The sequence below is a fragment of the Lampetra fluviatilis genome, chromosome 55 (assembly GCF_964198595.1).
Source record: "Lampetra fluviatilis chromosome 55, kcLamFluv1.1, whole genome shotgun sequence".
Classification (NCBI taxonomy): domain Eukaryota; kingdom Metazoa; phylum Chordata; class Hyperoartia; order Petromyzontiformes; family Petromyzontidae; genus Lampetra; species Lampetra fluviatilis.
The window spans coordinates 4888378-4909352 of record NC_136329.1 but is presented as its reverse complement, the minus strand read 5'-3'; positions in this window follow the sequence as shown (position 1 = coordinate 4909352).

Below are 20975 nucleotides of genomic sequence, written 5' to 3'. Positions count from 1 at the left end.
ACCACTCACCACTCACCAACACCACTCACCACTCACCACCACTCACCACTCACCAACACCACTCACCACTCACCACCACTCACCACCACCACTCACCACCACCACTCACCACCACCACTCACCACCACCACTCACCACCACCACTCACCACCACCACTCACCAACACCACAACTCACCACCACCACTCACCACCACTCACCACCACTCACCACCACCACTCGCAACCACCACTCACCACTCACCACCACTCACCACCACCACTCACCACCACTCGCCACCACCACTCGCCACCACCACTCACCACCACCACTCACCACCACCACTCACCACCACCACTCGCCACCACCACTCGCCACCACCACTCACCACTCGCCACCACTCACCACCACCAACACCACTCACCAACACCACTCACCACCACTCACCACCACCACTCACCACCACTCACCACCACCACTCACCACCACCACTCACCACCACCACTCACCACAACTCACCACCACCACTCGCCACCACCACTCGCCACCACCACTCACCACCACAACTCACCACCACCACTCACCACCACCACTCACCACCACCACTCACCACAACCACCACTCACCATCACCACCTACCACGGACCACTCACTACTCACCACCACTCACCACCACCACCACTCACCACCGCCATCACCACCACTCACCACCACCACCACTCACCACCACCACTCACCACCACCACTCACCACCAACACTCACCACCACCACTCACCACCACTCACCACCACCACTCACCACCACTCACCACCACCACTCACCACCAACACTCACCACCACCACCCACCACCACCACCACTCACCACCACCACCACTCACCACCACCACTCACCACCACCACTCACCACCACCACTCACAACCACTCACCACCACCACTCACCACTCACCACCCACCACTCACCACCACCACCACCACCACTCACCACCACCACCACCACCACCACCACTCACCAACACCACTCACCACCACCACTCACCACCACCACTCACCACCACCACTCACCACCACCACTCACCACCACCACTCACCACCACCACTCACCACCACCACTCACCACCACTCTCCACCACTCTCCACCACCACCACCACCACCACTCACCACTCACCAACACTACTCACCAACACCACTCACCACCACCACTCACCAACACCACTCACCAACACCACTCACCACTCACCAACACCACTCACCACTCACCACCACCACCACCACTCACCAACACCACTCACCACCACCACCACTCACCAACACCACTCACCAACACCACTCACCACCACCACTCACCACCACCACTCACCAACACCACTCACCAACACCACTCACCACCACCACCACCACCCACCAACACCACTCACCAACACCACTCACCACCACCACCACCACCACTCACCAACACCACTCACCACCACCACCACTCACCACCACCACTCACCAACACCACTCAACACCACCACTCACCACTCACCACCACTCACCAACACCACTCACCACCACCACTCACCACTCACCACCACTCACCACTCACCACCACTCACCACCACCACTCACCAACACCACTCACCACCACCACTCACCACTCACCACCACTCACCAACACCACTCACCACCACCACTCACCACCACTCATCACCACTCACCAACACCACTCACCACTCACCACCACTCACCACCACCACTCACCACCACCACTCACCACCACCACTCACCACCACCACTCACCAACACCACAACTCACCACCACCACTCACCACCACTCACCACCACTCACCACCACCACTCGCCACCACCACTCACCACTCACCAACACCACTCACCACCACCACTCACCACCACCACTCACCACCACCACTCACCACCACCACTCGCCACCACTCACCACCACCACTCACCACCACCACTCACCACCACCACTCACCACCACTCACCACCACCACTCACCACCACCACTCACCACCACCACTCACCACCACTCGCCACCACCACTCGCCACCACCACTCACCACTCGCCACCACTCACCACCACCACTCACCACCAACACCACTCACCAACACCACTCACCAACACCACTCACCACCACTCACCACCACCACTCACCACCACCACTCACCACCACCACTCACCACCACCACTCACCACAACTCACCACCACCACTCACCACAACTCACCACCACCACCACCACCACTCACCAACACCACTCACCACCACCACCACCACCACTCACCAACACCACTCACCACCACCACCACCACTCACCAACACCACTCACCACCACCACCACCACCACTCACCACCACCACTCACCAACACCACTCACCACCACCACTCACCACTCACCACCACTCACCAACACCACTCACCACCACCACTCACCACTCACCACCACTCACCACTCACCACCACTCACCACCACCACTCACCAACACCACTCACCACCACCACTCACCACTCACCACCACTCACCAACACCACTCACCACCACCACTCACCACCACTCATCACCACTCACCACCACCACTCACCACTCACCAACACCACTCACCACTCACCACCACTCACCACCACCACTCACCACCACCACTCACCACCACCACTCACCACCACCACTCACCAACACCACAACTCACCACCACCACTCACCACCACTCACCACCACTCACCACCACCACTCGCCACCACCACTCACCACTCACCAACACCACTCACCACCACCACTCACCACCACCACTCACCACCACCACTCACCACCACCACTCGCCACCACTCACCACCACCACTCACCACCACCACTCACCACCACTCACCACCACCACTCACCACCACCACTCACCACCACCACTCACCACCACTCGCCACCACCACTCGCCACCACCACTCACCACTCGCCACCACTCACCACCACCACTCACCACCAACACCACTCACCAACACCACTCACCAACACCACTCACCACCACTCACCACCACTCACCACCACCACTCACCACCACTCACCACCACCACTCACCACCACCACTCACCACAACTCACCACCACCACTCACCACCACCACTCACCACAACTCACCACCACCACTCGCCACCACCACTCACCACAACTCACCACCACAACTCACCACCACCACTCACCACCACTCACCACCACCACTCACCACCACCACCACTCACTACTCACCACCACTCACCATCACCACCTACCACGGACCACTCACTACTCACCACCACTCACCACCACCACCACTCACCACCACCACTCACCACCGCCATCACCACCACTCACCACCACCACCACTCACCACCACCACTCACCACCACTCACCACCACCACTCACCACCACTCACCACCACTCACCACCAACACTCACCACCACCACCACTCACCACCACCACCACCACTCACCACCACCACCACTCACCACCACCACCACTCACCACCACCACTCACAACCACTCACCACCACCACTCACCACTCACCACCCACCACTCACCACCACCACCACTCACCACCACCACCACCACCACTCACCAACACCACTCACCACCACCACTCACCACCACCACTCACCACCACCACTCACCACCACCACTCACCACCACCACTCACCACCACTCTCCACCACCACCACCACCACCACTCACCAACACCACTCACCAACACTACTCACCAACACCACTCACCACCACCACTCACCAACACCACTCACCAACACCACTCACCAACACCACTCACCACCACCACCACCACTCACCAACACCACTCACCACTCACCACCACCACCACCACCACTCACCAACACCACTCACCACCACCACCACTCACCAACACCACTCACCAACACCACTCACCAACACCACTCACCAACACCACTCACCACCACCACCACCCACCAACACCACTCACCAACACCACTCACCAACACCACTCACCACCACCACCACCACCACTCACCAACACCACCACCACCACCACTCACCAACACCACTCACCACCACCACCACCACCACCACCACCACTCACCAACACCACTCACCACCACCACTCACCACCACTCACCACCACTCACTACCACTCTCCACCACCACCACCACTCACCACCACCACTCACCACCACTCACCACCACTCTCCACCACCACCACTCACCACCACCACTCACCACCACCACTCACCACTTAATATCTCAGTGGGCTTTACCTTGAAGTTATAAAAGTAGTTTCGTGATTGATAAAAAAAAAACTGTCTTATGACGATAAGCCACTTCATCACACGATGATAAACAACTCCATCACATGACCGAGAGAAATGCCACCAGGGTCAGGAATCGAACCGAGCTGCTTGTTGCCGTGAGGCCGACCCACTGCCACCGCCCCCGTGCCGTGGATTGGCACGTGGCGAGGGGTCGGCAGAGAGCAGGAGTCAGAGTCCAACTGAGGCATCTCAAGAGTCTGCTGCAGCTCAGACTTTACCCCGAGCCTGCAACTAACACCTCGCGCAGGCGTGTGTGTGTTACTGTGTGTGTCTCTGTGCGTGTGTCTCTGTGCGTGTGTCTCTGTGTAGTCTGGCAAAACAACCTCCTACCTCTTCGCGGTGCCGGACGGGCAACACTGTCGTGGGCATTGCTGTGGGGGGAGGGCCAATGCCCATTGGCCTCTCCCCTCATGGCGTCTGTGACCACCACAGTGGCTAAACAGGGGCTCTGGACGGGTGCGAGGGGCTGGTAACCCCTCCACCTTCAATTAATTACCACGAGACCACGACTTAAACATAAACCTGTAACTAATAAGCTTGTGCCGGAGGCCCCGGGGGGACAGGCGTCTATGACGTCTCCTGGCCAAACCCCAATTGGCGGAGCCAGGAGATTGAATCTTCACCCTCGGGGCTCCTCCAGAAACAACATAAAACCACAGCGGATGGCCACGTGGAATGTTCGAACGCTCACTGCGGAGTAGAGGCTGCCACTCCTCTGTCGGGAGCTGGACCGGTACCCGCCTGGATCTCTGTGGCATTCAAGAGGTCCGGTGGACCGGTTCTGGCTCCTGCGACCATGAGGGGGGGACAGTCCTCCACTCGGGGCAGGAGACTGCCAAACAACAGGGTGTGGCTCTTCTTCTGAACAAAAGAATGAAGGGGGTGTGGGAGCGTGGCGGTGAGGTGTGGGAAGCTGTAAGCCCCAGGATACTTTGGGCTCGCCTTCCCATCAACCGGAGGCGAGGAGTGGTGGTCGTGGTTACTTATGCCCCCACCGAAGACGAACATCCATGGAGGGATGCAGGCAAAGCCGATGAGTCAGACGCTTTCTATGACCTCCTGTCACAGGTGCTGGCTAAAGTGGCCACTCGGGACAGAGTCATCTTGTTGGGTGACTTCAATGCCCGAGTTGGTCATGATGCTGGCACCTGGTCTGGAGTGATTGGAAGGCATGGGCCAGATCAGCTCATAACAATTGTAGGAGGCTGCTAGATTTTTGTGCAGCCCATGGGCTTGCAATTACCAACACGCTCTTCCGGCATCGGCGCATCCACACAACATCATGGATGCATGCCGGGTCCAAGCAAGAACATCTGCTGGACTACATAGTGACGGACAAGCGGATACGAGCCCATGTCCTTGACACCAGGACCTACCGTGGAGCTGATCTGCCCTCTGACCATCGACTAGTCATCTGTAAGATGCGCCTGCCATTCTTCCACTCCGGTGGTGGGTGTACACCCAGGATCCCATTCCAACCAAAAGTGGCCTGGTCTCAGTTAGCTGATGAAAGTTGCAAGCGAGAATTTCATCATCGCTTACAGCTGGGGTTGGCATCGTCCCCCACTCCTCCTGATGTCGAGGGTAAATGGGCAAGGTTTAAGACTGACTCATGCAGCTGCAATGGCTGCTTTGGGTACGCGGTCCAGACCTCCCTAGAGACCCTGGCTGACAGAGGAGGTGTTCAGGAATGCTGAGAAAGAGCGACAGGCCCATTCTCATCGTCTACAGCATCCCACGTCCGAGAATGAGGTTTACCGCAGCCTTCGCTCGGAGGTTCGGAGAGCCGTAAGGCGCTGCAAGGATGGGTGGTGGTCGCGGGTTGCTGAGAAGATAGAGTCTGCCTCAGTAGCCCGCGATCACAAATCACTATTTAACTCCATCAAAAAAGTAACCTGCAGCGCCACACCTATTACCATCATTAGGGGAAAAAACGGTAATCCAATCTCCGACCCCCAGGAAGAGGTTTGCAGATTTGCTGAGCATTTTTGTGAGGTCCTGGGGGAGGGGAAATCTCTCAGCCAGGAAAACATCATGGCACAAAGTGGGGATAACCCTGCTGAGGCTGCGGTGCCTCAAATATTGGAAGAGGTCACCCCCTGTGAGTGGCTGGCTGAGGTGCCATCTTTTGAGGAAGTACTGAAGGCGATCCGGAGTCTGAGACCAGGAAAGGCACCGGGCAGAGATGATCTCCCAAGTGAAATGCTGAGGGAGGGTGGCATTTGTGCACAGAGTGCCCTATATGACATGATAACAACAGTCTGGACCACTGGACGGGTTCCGCAGGATTGGAAGGATGCCCTGGTGGTCCCCCTCTTTAAGAAGGGGGACCGCACAGACTGTAACAACTACAGGGGCATCTCACTCTTCAGTGTGCCGGGAAAGGTGCTGGCAAGGATTATTCAACATCGCCTTGCTAGGCACGCTGAGGAGAGGCTTGTGGAGCCCCAATGTGGTTTCAGGAAAGGGTGGTCCTGCACAGATGCCATATTTTCTGTCTGTCTGTTCCAGCAGAGGTGTAGGGAAGTCCTACAGGACCTACATATCTGCTTTATTGACCTGGCCAAGGCCTATGATACCATAAGTAGGCCTGGAATCTGGGTTGTTCTTTGTGCTTTCAAAGTCCCTGACTCTGCTCACGATCATTAAGGACCTTGATGATGGTGGGCAGGCCCGGGTAAAAATACGTGGCCGGGAGTCGGAGCCATTCCCTATTCACTTTGGGGTGCGACAGGGATGTCCTCTGGCTCACACATTATTTAACAGCTATTTCGACCACATAGTTCGCGAAGACTTTGATGGATGTACCGGAGGAGTTTCCATCTGCTACAGATACAATGGAAGGCTGATCGATACCTAGGTGCAGTCAAGGGATGGCTACCTATTGGTCAACCATGTTACGTATGCTGCTGATCTGGTGATTGCTGCTCACTCAGAGGAATAGTTGGAGGCACTGCTGCTGAAACTGGAGCATGCCACTAAGAGGTGGGGCCTTACCATCAGCTCCACCAAAACTAAGCACCTGCCTGGGTATTTTGTACCATCGGACACTCCACCCCCACAACTCCCATTTGGTGACGGGACAGTTGTGGAGAGAGTGGAGAGTTTCCCATGACCGGCTCCAGTTTAACAGCAGAGGTCTCACTCCGAATCAGTCGAGCGGCAATATCTTTTCATCGGTTGCGTAACGCTGTGTGGAAGCTACCTGGTCTGTCGCTCCACACGAAGCTTCAGGTCTTCTCGGCCACAGTCATTCCCTCCCTTCTCTACGTTTGTGAAACGTGGACCCCCCTAATGGAGCATCTTCACAGGTTAGAAACATTTAGGCTGGCCTGCCTACGATCCATCCTGGGTTTAACCTGCAGGCTGGATTGTGTGAGGAGCTCACAAATCCTAGAAAGATCTGGGCAAAGTCCCATCAGTGAGCTCCTCCGGCAGGCAAGGCTGCGTTGGCTGGGTCATGTAGCCCGCATGCCCAGCCACCGCATGCCTAAACAGGTTTTGTTCGGCCGGATCGAGGGGGCTAAACAGGCGCGGCACGGGCTAGAGAAGAGATGGATTGATGTGGTACAGGAGGACGTGGAGCTGAGTGGACTTGCCGATGACCGGTACCAGCGGTGTCAAGATCAGCCTCCTCAGGGGGAGCAGCAATATCATGAAATACCTCTTTTTCCAGTATCAAATTATGGGAAATAGCAATACGTTTTTTTAACCTTTCTGGCAATAAAACATGAGTTGTGTTAAAATCTTCAAACACCAAATAGATACCGTTTGGCCAAACTCCGCCCTCATCGTGCCAGGCTCCGCCCCCATCGTGACAGGCTCCGCCCTCGGCGTGCCAGGCTCCGCCCTCATCGTGCCAAGCTCCGCTCCCATCGTGCCAGGCTCCGCTCCCATCGTGCCAGGCTCCGTCCTCGACCACGCCCCCTTCTGGATCCCTCAGAAGGCTCTGGGCTTGGCACCACGGCTCCAACTGCTTGCCCCCTATCCCATTTGTGTAGCAATCTCCCAGCGCCACGCGGCCACAGTGACCCATTCAATGTCACTGGACATCGGAGGTCGCAAACGGGTTTTGATTCCTTACCCGTACCCGTACCCGGCCGCACCAGGGACGCAAACGGGTACCCGTACCCGGCCGTACCCATACCCGATATCCGTACCCGGCCATAGACTCACTCACACAGAATTCTGAGAAGAGACAAGACGTTGGGAAATGAGTGACAAACGGTGACTTACCAGTGACTCACGGTCTACCCGTACCCGTACCCGGCCGTACCCGTACCCTACCTGTACCCGGCCGGGTACGAGTAGGGTACGGGTATCGGGTACCCGATTGCGACCTCTGGGATGAAGCCACGTTGCAGGCGCGGGTGGGTTGATTCTACGAACTTGAATCGTGAGAAGAGACAAGACGTTGGGAAATGAGTGACAAACGGTGACTCACCAGTGACTCACGGTCTACCCGTACACGGCCGCACCAGGGTCGCAAACGGGTACCCGTGCCCGGCCGGGTACAGGTAGCCGGGTATCGGGTACCCGGTTGCGACCTCTGTTGCACATGCAAGTGTGTTGACCTTCTTTGGGTGGGTGGGGTACGGTGGGGTGGAGTATGGTAGGGTGGTGATCATTAGCGACAAGACCGACAGCTCCCCATAGTCGTCGCCAAACGGGGGGTGAAGCTCCAGGGAGGTTGATGCGTGTGGAGCTGCAGGCGGTTTGACTGACTCTGGGCACGAGCGTTGGATTTGAGTGCGTTGATCATCGTTCTTATTGTCGTTGTTGTTTGAAGTATTTAATTTGTATTCCCTGCGGGATGAAGCGGCGGGTGCAGACTAGAAAACCCGCTTCGATGGGAACCGCCTTTCGTGTAGACAGGATGCCAAAGGAGTTCAACATACGTGCATACATAGACTCACGGAGAGGTTCATAGACTCGCAGAGACCCATAGACTCACACAGAGACCCACAGACTCACACAGAGACCCATAGACTCACACACAGACCCACAGACTCACACAGAGACCTATAGACTCACACAGAGACCCATAGACTCGCACACAGACCCACAGACTCACACAGAGACACATAGACTCACACACAGACCCATAGACTCACACAGAGACCCATAGACTCGCACACAGACCCACAGACTCACACAGAGACACATAGACTCACACACAGACCCATAGACTCACACAGAGACCCATAGACTCGCACACAGACCCACAGACTCACACAGAGACACATAGACTCACACACAGACCCATAGACTCACACAGAGACTCATAGACTCACACACAGACCCATAGACTCGCACACAGACCCATAGACTCACAACATACACACACACACACCCACAGAGACACCTACATAGACCCATGAATGAGCATGGCTGGCTACGTACGGTACGAAAGAAGTTCAACATGGTGGATACGTGGGCATGTGCCACGTTCCTGTGATTGGGACCAACAAGGAGAAGTGAGCCCTCGAGCGAGAAGCCAGTCTCACGTCCAGACATGTTCGGAGCGGTGCGGGGGGGGGACGAGAAACTAAACACAACAACAAGAAGCAGCAGCAGCAGCAGCTCTGAAGAAGTGAGTTTGAGGAATTAAAAGTAGAAAAGTCTGTGGGTCTCCTCTGTGTGGTGAGTCTGTGGGTCTCTGTGTGGTGAGTCTTTGTGTGATGAGTCTATGGGTCTCCTCTGTGTGATGAGTCTTTGTGTGATGAGTCTATGGGTCTCCTCTGTGTGATGAGTCTGTGGGTCTCTGTGTGATGAGTCTGTGGGTCTCTGTGTGGTGAGTCTGTGGGTCTCTGTGGTGAGTCTGTGGGTCTCTGTGTGGTGAGTCTGTGGGTCTCCTCTGTGTGGTGAGTCTGTGGGTCTCTGTGTGGTGAGTCTGTGGGTCTCTGTGTGGTGAGTCTGTGGGTCTCTGTGTGGTGAGTCTGTGGGTCTCTGTGTGGTGAGTCTGTGGGTCTCTGTGTGGTGAGTCTGTGGGTCTCTGTGTGGTGAGTCTGTGGGTCTCTGTGTGGTGAGTCTGTGGGTCTCTGTGTGAGTCTATGGGTCTCTGTGTGGTGAGTCTGTGGGTCTCTGTGTGGTGAGTCTGTGGGTCTCTGTGTGAGTCTATGGGTCTCTGTGTGGTGAGTCTGTGGGTCTCTGTGTGGTGAGTCTGTGGGTCTCTGTGTGAGTCTATGGGTCTCTGTGTGGTGAGTCTGTGGGTCTCTGTGTGGTGAGTCTGTGGGTCTCTGTGTGGTGAGTCTGTGGGTCTCTGTGTGAGTCTATGGGTCTCTGTGTGGTGAGTCTGTGGGTCTCTGTGTATCTCTATGGGTCTCTGACCCACAGAGATACACAGAGACCCATAGAGACCCACAGAGACCCACAGAGATACATGGAGACCTATAGACTGACTTGCTATGAATGAGCTTTTTCAGAAGCCATCATCAATGGTAGAGGCTGAACGAAGTGGACTTTCCACCATCATCATCATCACGTGGAAATATACAGCAGCAGCCGCACAAATCGAAAACGCGTGACGTTGATTCTAAACGTGGAGCGGGAAAACCGGAGGACACGGATAGAAATCCACGCGACCACGGGAGGCATCGTCAGGGTCTGACTTAAACTCACGACCTCCTGTGTACCAGGCGAGGTAGTCAACATCTCATAGCCACTGTGGTGTCAGGGTCTGAATCGAACCCACGACCTCCTGTGTACCAGGCGAGGTAGTCAACATCTCATAGCCACTGTGGTGTCAGGGTCTGAATCGAACCCACGACCTCCTGTGTACCAGGCGAAGTAGTCAACATCTCCTAGCCACTGTGGAGTCAGGGTCTGAATCGAACCCACGACCTCCTGTGTACCAGGCGAGGTAGTCAACATCTCATAGCCACTGTGGCGTCAGGGTCAGGATCGAACCCACGATCTCCTGCGTACCAGGCGAAGTAGTCAACATCTCCTAGCCACTGTGGAGTCAGGGACGAGATCGAACCCACGACCTCCTGTGTACCAGGCGAGGTAGTCAACATCTCATAGCCACTGTGGTGTCAGCGTCAAGATCGAACCCACGACCTCCTGCGTACCAGGCGAGGTAGTCAACATCTCCTAGCCACTGTGGTGTCAGGGTCAGGATCGAACCCACGACCTCCTGCGTACCAGGCGAAGTAGTCAACATCTCCTAGCCACTGTGGAGTCAGGGACGAGATCGAACCCACGACCTCCTGCGTACCAGGCGAGGTAGTCAACATCTCCTAGCCACTGTGGAGTCAGGGTCAGGATCGAACCCACGACCTCCTGCGTACCAGGCGAGGTAGTCAACCTCTCCTAGCCACTGTGGTGTCAGGGTCGGGATCGAACCCACGACCTCCTGTGTACCAGGCGAGGTAGTCAACATCTCCTAGCCACTGTGGTGTCAGGGACGAGATAGAACCCACGACCTCCTGTGTACCAGGCGAGGTAGTCAACATCTCCTAGCCACTGTGGTGTCAGGGACGAGATAGAACCCACGACCTCCTGTGTACCAGGCGAGGTAGTCAACATCTCAGTGGTTGTGCCCATTTGCGATCGCCACCCGTGTTGCCAAGATGAGAAATCCAGGGAAGTAAAAACTCGAAAATTCGTCAACTAAAAAAAAATCATCGGCGAAAATAACCAATATGGGCACCATTGCTTACTAACAGACTGTTGGGGCAAGTGCTGTTACACAGACAGAGACAACTATCCTTGCGTGCCAACCCCTTATCAGTGCCCTACCTTATTACAGAGCAATTCAGCCGTATTGATCCACCCCGTGCCCCTCATTAATCTCAACGTTCATCCTAAACACTACACTATACACTACACTACTATACACTACACAATACACTACACTATACACTACATTATACACTACACTATACACTACACACTACACTACACACTACACTACACACTACACTACACACTACACTACACACTACACTATACACTACACTATACACTACACTACTATATACTACACTACTATACACTACACTACTATACACTACACTACTATACACTACACTACTATACACTATACACTACACTACTATACACTATACACTACACCAGGGGTCGGCAACCTGCGGCTCCGGAGCCGCATGCGGCTCTTTTGAACCTTGACCGCGGCTCCGGGGCGGATGCTAGCGAGGGGAGGAGGCGCACTGTGACACCTGCTCTGGCGTTGCCGCTGCTGACAGGTCGCCGCTCCGCTCCACACTGCCCGCCCGGTGACAGGCAATAACGTTGCCGTTGCTTTGTCACATGTTTGGAAGAAGTAAAAACCTTCCTGGGCAGCAAAGAGCTCACCTTTGCTGAGCTGGAACAGCCAGAGTGGCTGGAAAAATTACATTTTATGGTAGACATGACAGCACATCTAAACACGCTAAATACAACCCTTCAGGGGAAAGGAGGCACAGCCCTGCACATGCTGGAGGAGGTTTTGGCATTCGAGCGCAAGTTGACAGTGTTTGTCAAAGATTTACAGAGAGGTACACTGTCTCACTTTCCCTCTTTGAGAGAGTTCAAACAAAGTCATGATACGATAAATTTGGAATATTTCAAGTCTGCAATCACCACAATGCAAAGTTCGTTTGGGAAACGATTCTGTGAGTTCAGAGAGGAAAAAACGACATTATCCTTCCCTGTCACTCCCCTGGCGATCGATCCATCCCTATTGAATATGACTGCATTTGCAGGTGTAAGTCAACCTGATCTTGAGATGGAACTGGCCGATATAGCCGACAAAGATATATGGGTGTCCAAGTTCAAATGCTTGACCGCTACTCTTGAGGATGTTGCCCGTCAGAAGGCCATTCTGGCTCAGAATCATAAATGGAGTGATATTGAAAACCTTCCCAAACAGGACAAACTTGTATTCGAAACATGGAATGCCATCCCCAACACTTATATAAACATGAAAAAGTATGCATTTGGAGTCCTGTCGATCTTCGGCTCCACATATGTATGTGAGCAGGTCTTCTCCAACATGAACTATATTAAAAACAAACATCGATCACGCCTCACAGATGACAGCTTGCAAGCCTGTGTGAAAATGAAGGTGACGTCTTACAGCCCTGATGTGCAGACACTGTGCACTGAGGTTCAGGAGCAAAAATCCCATTAACCAGGTAATTTAGCTATTAATTTGCAAAAATATATTTTACATTGTTAAGTGAAAAAGTCCTTTTTTTATTCAGATTGACAGCTGACTGCACGATCCTGTATATAGCAATAAGGTAAGAAACAATATATGCAGTGTTATATTTGTTTTAAATGTTGCAATGGTTTTGCGGCTCCCAGTTTATTTTTTCCTTCGGAAACGGGTCCAAGTGGCTCTTTATGTCTTAAAGGTTGCAGACCCCTGCACTACACTATACACTACACAATACACTACACTACTAGACACTACACTACTAGACACTACACCATACACTATACACTGCACTATACACTACACTATACACTACACTATACACTACACACTACAATACACTACACAATACACTACACAATACACTACACAATACACTATACACTGCACTATACACTACATTATACACTATACACTGCACTATACACTACACTATACACTGCACTATACACTGCACTACACACTGAGATGACTGAGATGACTGGCTGATACACCACCTGTGCCCCCTACTGTGCCAACTTGCTGTGCTTTAGCCACCCGGCGCTCCGCTCGTTGTTGTGAGCGTCGCTCCTCCGCCCTCCGTTGTTGTTGGAGGGCGACTGCCTCCAACTGCCCAGTAGCGTCCTTCACGAGCCTCCTCCACAGAGGCCGATCTTGACACCGCTGGTACCAGTCATCGGCAAGTCCACTCAGCTCCACGTCCTCCTGTACCACGTCACTCCATCTCTTCTCTAACCTGTGCCGCGCCTGTTTAGCCCCCTCGATCCGGCCGAACAAAAGCTGCTTAGGCATGCGGTGGCTGGGCATGCGGGCTACATGACCCAGCCAACGCAGCCTTGCCTGCCGGAGGAGCTCACCGATGGGACTTTGTCCAGATCTTTCAAGGATTTGTGAGCTCCTCACACAATCCAGCCTGCAGGTTAAACCCAGGATGGATCGTAGACAGGTCAGCAGCCTAAATGTTTCTAACCAGCGAAGATGCTCCATTAGGGGGGTCCACGTTTCGCAAGCGTAGAGAAGGGAGGGAATGACCGTGGCCGAGAAGACCCGAAGCTTCGTGTGGAGCGACAGACCAGGTAGCTTCCACACAGCAGCGTTATGCAGCTGATGAACAGATAACGTGGTTGACCAATAGGGAGCCATCCCTTGACCCCACCCGGGCATTTATCAGCCTCCCATTGTATCTGTACCAGATGGAAATTCCTGAGACACACACACATCCATACACACATACACGCACAGGCAAACAGGCACACACAGGCACACACAGGCACACACAGGCACACACAAAGATCCCCCTATAGGCTTAACAAACTGTTGGGGCAAGTGCTGTTAGCGAGTACCTATGAAGGCCGCCTTATCTCCCCAGTGGCGATGTTTACTACACACACCACACAACAACAACAACCGCCATTCACCACTAAGTGGCGGTGACGTCACCACGACGCTTGTGCCAGGCCATGTGCACCTTGACGCTGCCACGTGAAGTGTCGAATGCCCGCTGGCAAGAGGTCACGGGGCAGACCCAGCAGGTGCCACGGGTCGACTGACCGAGATGACCGAGATGACTGGCTGATGCACCACCTGTGCCCCTTACTGTACCAACTTGCTGTGCTTTAGCCACCCGGCGCTCCGCTCGTTGTTGTGAGCGTCGCTCCTCCGCCCTCCGTTGTTGTTGGAGGGCGACTGCCTCCAACTGCCCAGTAGCGTCCTTCACGAGCCTCCTCCACTGAGGCCGATCTTGACACCGCTGGTACCAGTCGTCGGCAAGTCCACTCAGCTCCACGTCCTCCTGTACCACATCACTCCATCTCTTCTCTAGCCCGTGCCGCGCCCGTTTAGCCCCCTCGATCCGGCCGAACAAAAGCTGTTTAGGCATGCGGTGGCTGGGCATGCGGGCTACATGACCCAGCCAACGCAGCCTTGCCTGCCGGAGGAGCTCACCGCTGGGACTTTGCCCAGATCTTTCAAGGATTTGTGAGCACATATACACAGGCACACACACACACACTGACAAACCAGCCCCCTTTATCACTAAGTGGGAAGTTGCATCACCACGGCGCTTGTGCCAGGCTAGGTGCACAGACGCGGATGCCAAATGCACAGCTGGAAAATAAAGACCCTCACTCTCTCTCCCCTCCTGTGAGTGGGTGGTTGGGTGAGTGGCTGGGTGAGTGAGTGGGTGAGTGGCTGGGTGAGTGAGTGGGTGAGTGGCTGGATGAGTGAGTGGGTGAGTGAGTGGGTGAGTGTGTGAGTGTTTGGCTGGGTGAGTGAGTGGGTGAGTGGCTGGGTGAGTGAGTGGGTGAGTGAGTGGGTGAGTGTTTGGGCGAGTGAGTGGGTGAGTGTGTGAGTGTTTGGCTGGGTGAGTGAGTGGGTGAGTGGCTGGGTGAGTGAGTGAGTGAGTGGCTGGGTGAGTGAGTGGGTGAGTGGCTGGGTGAGTGGCTGGGTGAGTGAGTGGGTGAGTGGCTGGGTGAGTGGCTGGGTGAGTGAGTGGGTGAGTGAGTGGGTGAGTGAGTGGGCGAGTGAGTGGGTGAGTGTGTGAGTGTTTGGCTGGGTGAGTGAGTGGGTGAGTGGCTGGGTGAGTGAGTGGGTGAGTGGCTGGGTGAGTGGCTGGGTGAGTGACTGGGTGAGTGAGTGGGTGAGTGGCTGGGTGAGTGGCTGGGTGAGTGAGTGGGTGAGTGGTTGGGTGAGTGGCTGGGTGAGTGAGTGGGTGAGTGAGTGGGTGAGTGGCTGGGTGAGTGGCTGGGTGAGTGAGTGGGTGAGTGAGTGGGTGAGTGTTTGGGCGAGTGAGTGGGTGAGTGTGTGAGTGTTTGGCTGGGTGAGTGGCTGGGTGAGTGAGTGGGTGAGTGGCTGGGTGAGTGGCTGGGTGAGTGAGTGGGTGAGTGAGTGGGTGAGTGTTTGGGCGAGTGAGTGGGTGAGTGTGTGAGTGTTTGGCTGGGTGAGTGAGTGGGTGAGTGGCTGGGTGAGTGGCTGGGTGAGTGAGTGGGTGAGTGGTTGGGTGAGTGGCTGGGTGAGTGAGTGGGTGAGTGGCTGGGTGAGTGGCTGGGTGAGTGAGTGGGTGAGTGAGTGGGTGAGTGTTTGGGCGAGTGAGTGGGTGAGTGTGTGAGTGTTTGGCTGGGTGAGTGAGTGGGTGAGTGGCTGGGTGAGTGGCTGGGTGAGTGAGTGGGTGAGTGGTTGGGTGAGTGGCTGGGTGAGTGAGTGGGTGAGTGGCTGGGTGAGTGGCTGGGTGAGTGAGTAGGTGAGTGAGTGGGTGAGTGTTTGGGCGAGTGAGTGGGTGAGTGTGTGAGTGTTTGGCTGGGTGAGTGAGTGGGTGAGTGGCTGGGTGAGTGAGTGAGTGGCTGGGTGAGTGAGTGGGTGAGTGGCTGGGTGAGTGGCTGGGTGAGTGAGTGGGTGAGTGGCTGGGTGAGTGGCTGGGTGAGTGAGTGGGTGAGTGGCTGGGTGAGTGAGTGGGTGAGTGGCTGGGTGAGTGGCTGGGTGAGTGAGTGGGTGAGTGGCTGGGTGAGTGAGTGGGTGAGTGGCTGGGTGAGTGGCTGGGTGAGTGAGTGGGTGAGTGGCTGGGTGAGTGGCTGGGTGAGTGAGTGGGTGAGTGAGTGAGTGTTTGGGCGAGTGAGTGGGTGAGTGTGTGAGTGTTTGGCTGGGTGAGTGGCTGGGTGAGTGAGTGGGTGAGTGGCTGGGTGAGTGGCTGGGTGAGTGAGTGGGTGAGTGAGTGGGTGAGTGTTTGGGCGAGTGAGTGGGTGAGTGTGTGAGTGTTTGGCTGGGTGAGTGAGTGGGTGAGTGGCTGGGTGAGTGAGTGGGTGAGTGGCTGGGTGAGTGAGTGGGTGAGTGGCTGGGTGAGTGGCTGGGTGAGTGAGTGGGTGAGTGGCTGGGTGAGTGGCTGGGTGAGTGAGTGGGTGAGTGAGTGGGTGAATGTTTGGGCGAGTGAGTGGGTGAGTGTGTGAGTGTTTGGCTGGGTGAGTGAGTGGGTGAGTGGCTGGGTGAGTGAGTGGGTGAGTGGCTGGGTGAGTGAGTGGGTGAGTGGCTGGGTGAGTGGCTGGGTGAGTGAGTGGGTGAGTGGGTGAGTGTTTGGGTGAGTGAGTGGGTGTGTGAGTGAGTGGTTGGATGAGTGAGTGAGTGGGTGTGTGAGTGAGTGAGTGGTTGAGTGGGTGAGTGAGTGGTTGGGTGAGTGGGTGAGTGAGTGGGTGGGTGAGTGGGTGGGTGAGTGAGTGAGTGGGTGGGTGAGTGACTGAGTGAGTGGGTGGGTGAGTGAGTGAGTGAGTGGGTGAGTGAGTGAGTGAGTGGGGTGAGTGAGTGAGTGAGTGAGTGGGTGAGTGAGCGAGTGGGTGAGTGAGTGAGTGAGTAGATGAGTGAGTGGGTGTGTGAGTGGGTGAGTGGGTGAGTGAGTGGGTGAGTGAATGAGTGAGTGTGTGGGTGATTGGGTGAGTGAGTGGGTGAATGAGTGAGTGGGTGAGTGAGCGAGTGAGTGGATGAGTGAGTGAGTGGGTGAGTGAGTGGGGTGAGTGAGTGGGTGAGTGAGCGAGTGAGTGGATGAGTGAATGAGTGAGTGAGTGAGTTGATGAGTGAGTGGGTGTGTGAGTGAGTGGGTGGGTGAGTGGGTGAGTGGGTGAGTGAGTGGGTGAGTGAGTGGGTGAATGAGTGAGTGGGTGAGTGAGCAAGTGAGTGGATGAGTGAGTGAGTGGGTGAGTGAGTGGGTGAGCGAATGAGTGAGTGGTTGGGTGGGTGAGTGGGTGAATGAGTGAGTGGGTGGGTGAGTGAGTGGGTGAATGAGTGAGTGAGTGGGTGAGTGAGTGGGTGAGCGAGTGAGTGAGTGGTTGGGTGGGTGAGTGGGTGAATGAGTGAGTGGGTGAGTGAGCGAGTGAGTGGATGAGTGAGTGAGTGGGTGAGTGAGTGGGTGAGCGAGTGAGTGAGTGGTTGGGTGGGTGAGTGGGTGAATGAGTGAGTGGGTGGGTGAGTGAGTGAGTGGGTGAGTGAGTGGGTGAGTGTGTGAGTGAGTGAGTGAGTGGGGTGAGTGAGTGGGTGAGTGAGCGAGTGAGTGGATGAGTGAGTGAGTGGGTGAGTGGGTGAGTGAGTGAGTAGATGAGTGAGTGGGTGTGTGAGTGAGTGGGTGGGTGAGTGGGTGAGTGTTTGGGTGAGTGAGTGAGTGGGTGTGTGAGTGAGTGGTTGGATGAGTGAGTGAGTGGGTGTGTGAGTGGTTGAGTGGGTGAGTGAGTGGTTGGGTGAGTGGGTGAGTGAGTGGGTGGGTGGGTGAGTGGGTGGGTGAGTGAGTGGGTGAGTGAGTGAGTGGGTGAGTGAATGAGTGAGTGGGTGGGTGAGTGTGTGAGTGAGTGAGTGAGTTGGTGAGTGAGCGAGTGAGTGGATGAGTGAGTGAGTGGGTGAGTGCGTGAGTGAGTAGATGAGTGGGTGGGTGAGTGGGTGAGTGAGTGAGTGGGTGAATGAATGAGTGAGTGTGTGGGTGATTGGGTGAGTGAGTGGGTGAATGAGTGAGTGGGTGAGTGAGCGAGTGAGTGGATGAGTGAGTGAGTGGGTGAGTGAGTGGGTGAGCGAGTAAGTGAGTGGTTGGGTGGGTGAGTGGGTGAATGAGTGAGTGGGTGGGTGAGTGAGTGAGTGAGTGGGTGAGTGAATGAGTGAGTGAGTGGTTGGGTGGGTGAGTGGATGAGTGAGTGAGTGGGTGAGTGAGTGGGTGAGCGAGTGAGTGAGTGGTTGGGTGGGTGAATGAGTGAGTGGGTGGGTGAGTGGGTGGGTGAGTGAGTGAGCGAGTGAGTGGATGAGTGAGTGAGTGAGTGGGTGAGTGAGTGGGTGAGCGAGTGAGTGAGTGGTTGGGTGGGTGAGTGGGTGAGTGAGTGAGTGGGTGGGTGGGTGAGTGGGTGGCAAAGCAACTATTGTAGAATCAAACGGAATTGTTTCACAAACTCGCAGAGTGGCCGCCCTGCCCTGGACACGCATCACGGTGACTGCACGCTGAGGCAGTCACGTGCACGCGGTCACGTGACAGACCCACGTGCTACTGATTAACCGAATGTGCCAGGCTAGGTGCAGTAGGTCACGTGACAGAGTCAGTGACGTCACTATGATTGTTGTACTCTGTACACAGACAAAGATGCCCCGTGTAGCCTCTAACAGACTGTAGGGGCAAGTGCTGTTACACACACACACAAAGACAAAGCTCCCCCAGGTAGCCTCTAACATACTGTTGGGCAAGTGCTGTTACACACACACACAAAGACAAAGATCCGATGTGGGTACTCGTTTAAGGCCGAGCTGACCTAGAGGAGACTTGAACTCGGGTTCGCGAACTCGTTGGCGTGGGAGGGGGGGGAGGAGTCAGTGTGCAGCAGCGCTAACCGCAGCGCCACCGCTCCCTTTGCACGGACGTAACCCACAAGAACAGAGCGCGTCTCTCCCCCCCCCACTCCCCCCCCCCCACTCTCTCTCCCCCACTCCCTCTTACCCCACTCCCCCCCTCCACTCCCCCCCCACTCCCCCCTCTACCCCCCCCCACTCCCTCCCTCCCCCCTCTACCCCCCCCACTCCCTCCCTCCCCCCTCTACCCCCCCACTCCCCCCCCCCACTCTCTCTCCCCCCTCTACCCCCCCCCCACTCCCCCCTCTACCCCCCCCCCACTCTCTTTCCCCCCTCTACCCCCCCCACTCCCTCCCTCCCCCCTCTACCCCCCACTCTCTCTCCCCCCTCTACCCCCCCACTCTCTCTCCCCCCTCTACCCCCCCCCCACTCCCCCCCCCCACTCTCTCTCTCCCCACTCCCCCCCCTCCACTCTCTCCCCCCCCACTCCCCCCCCACTCCCCCCCCCCCACTCTCTCCCCCCCCACTCCCCCCCCACTCCCCCCCCCCCACTCTCTCCCCCCCCACTCCCCCCCCCACTCCCCCCACTCTCCTCTCACCACCGGCGCTCAAACCGACAAGACTCGTGCTCTCAAACAAAAACAACTTTCCTGTTCGCGTACATTTCCCTCCCCCGCCTCCCCCCCATTAATTAATTAATGACTATTAGTCTATAACAACAAAAACCACCACCCACACCCCCCACCCCCCCCACCCACCCCTCACCACCACCACCAACAACACAGCTTATTCATCGCTCGTAAAACATCTTAAATGTTAGTGTTGGCTGCGTTGTAGCCCGGGCTCGACTTTACCTCAAAACTTGCCGCGGGGCAGACGGGGAGGGTGAGTGAGGGTCCCGCGGGGCTGCGAGCAGGAGGAGGAGGAGACCTGCGGACGACTTGGTGCGGCCGCGTCCCTCAGAGTTTAAACCGCCAACAGCAGCAGCAGTAGCACGAGTTGAAGTCCAAGTGCACACGTGACCCCCCCCCCCCCCAATTTGCTAAACCACGCCCCCCTGCACTCCTAGACCACGCCCCCTTCAGACCAGACTCCGCACACTCCCATAGACCACGCCCCCCTTCACACCAGACTCCGCCCACTCCCATAGACCACGCCCCTACGTCACCAGAGCCCCCCACCACCAGACCCCCCCTGCACTCCTAGACCACGCCCCCTTCACACC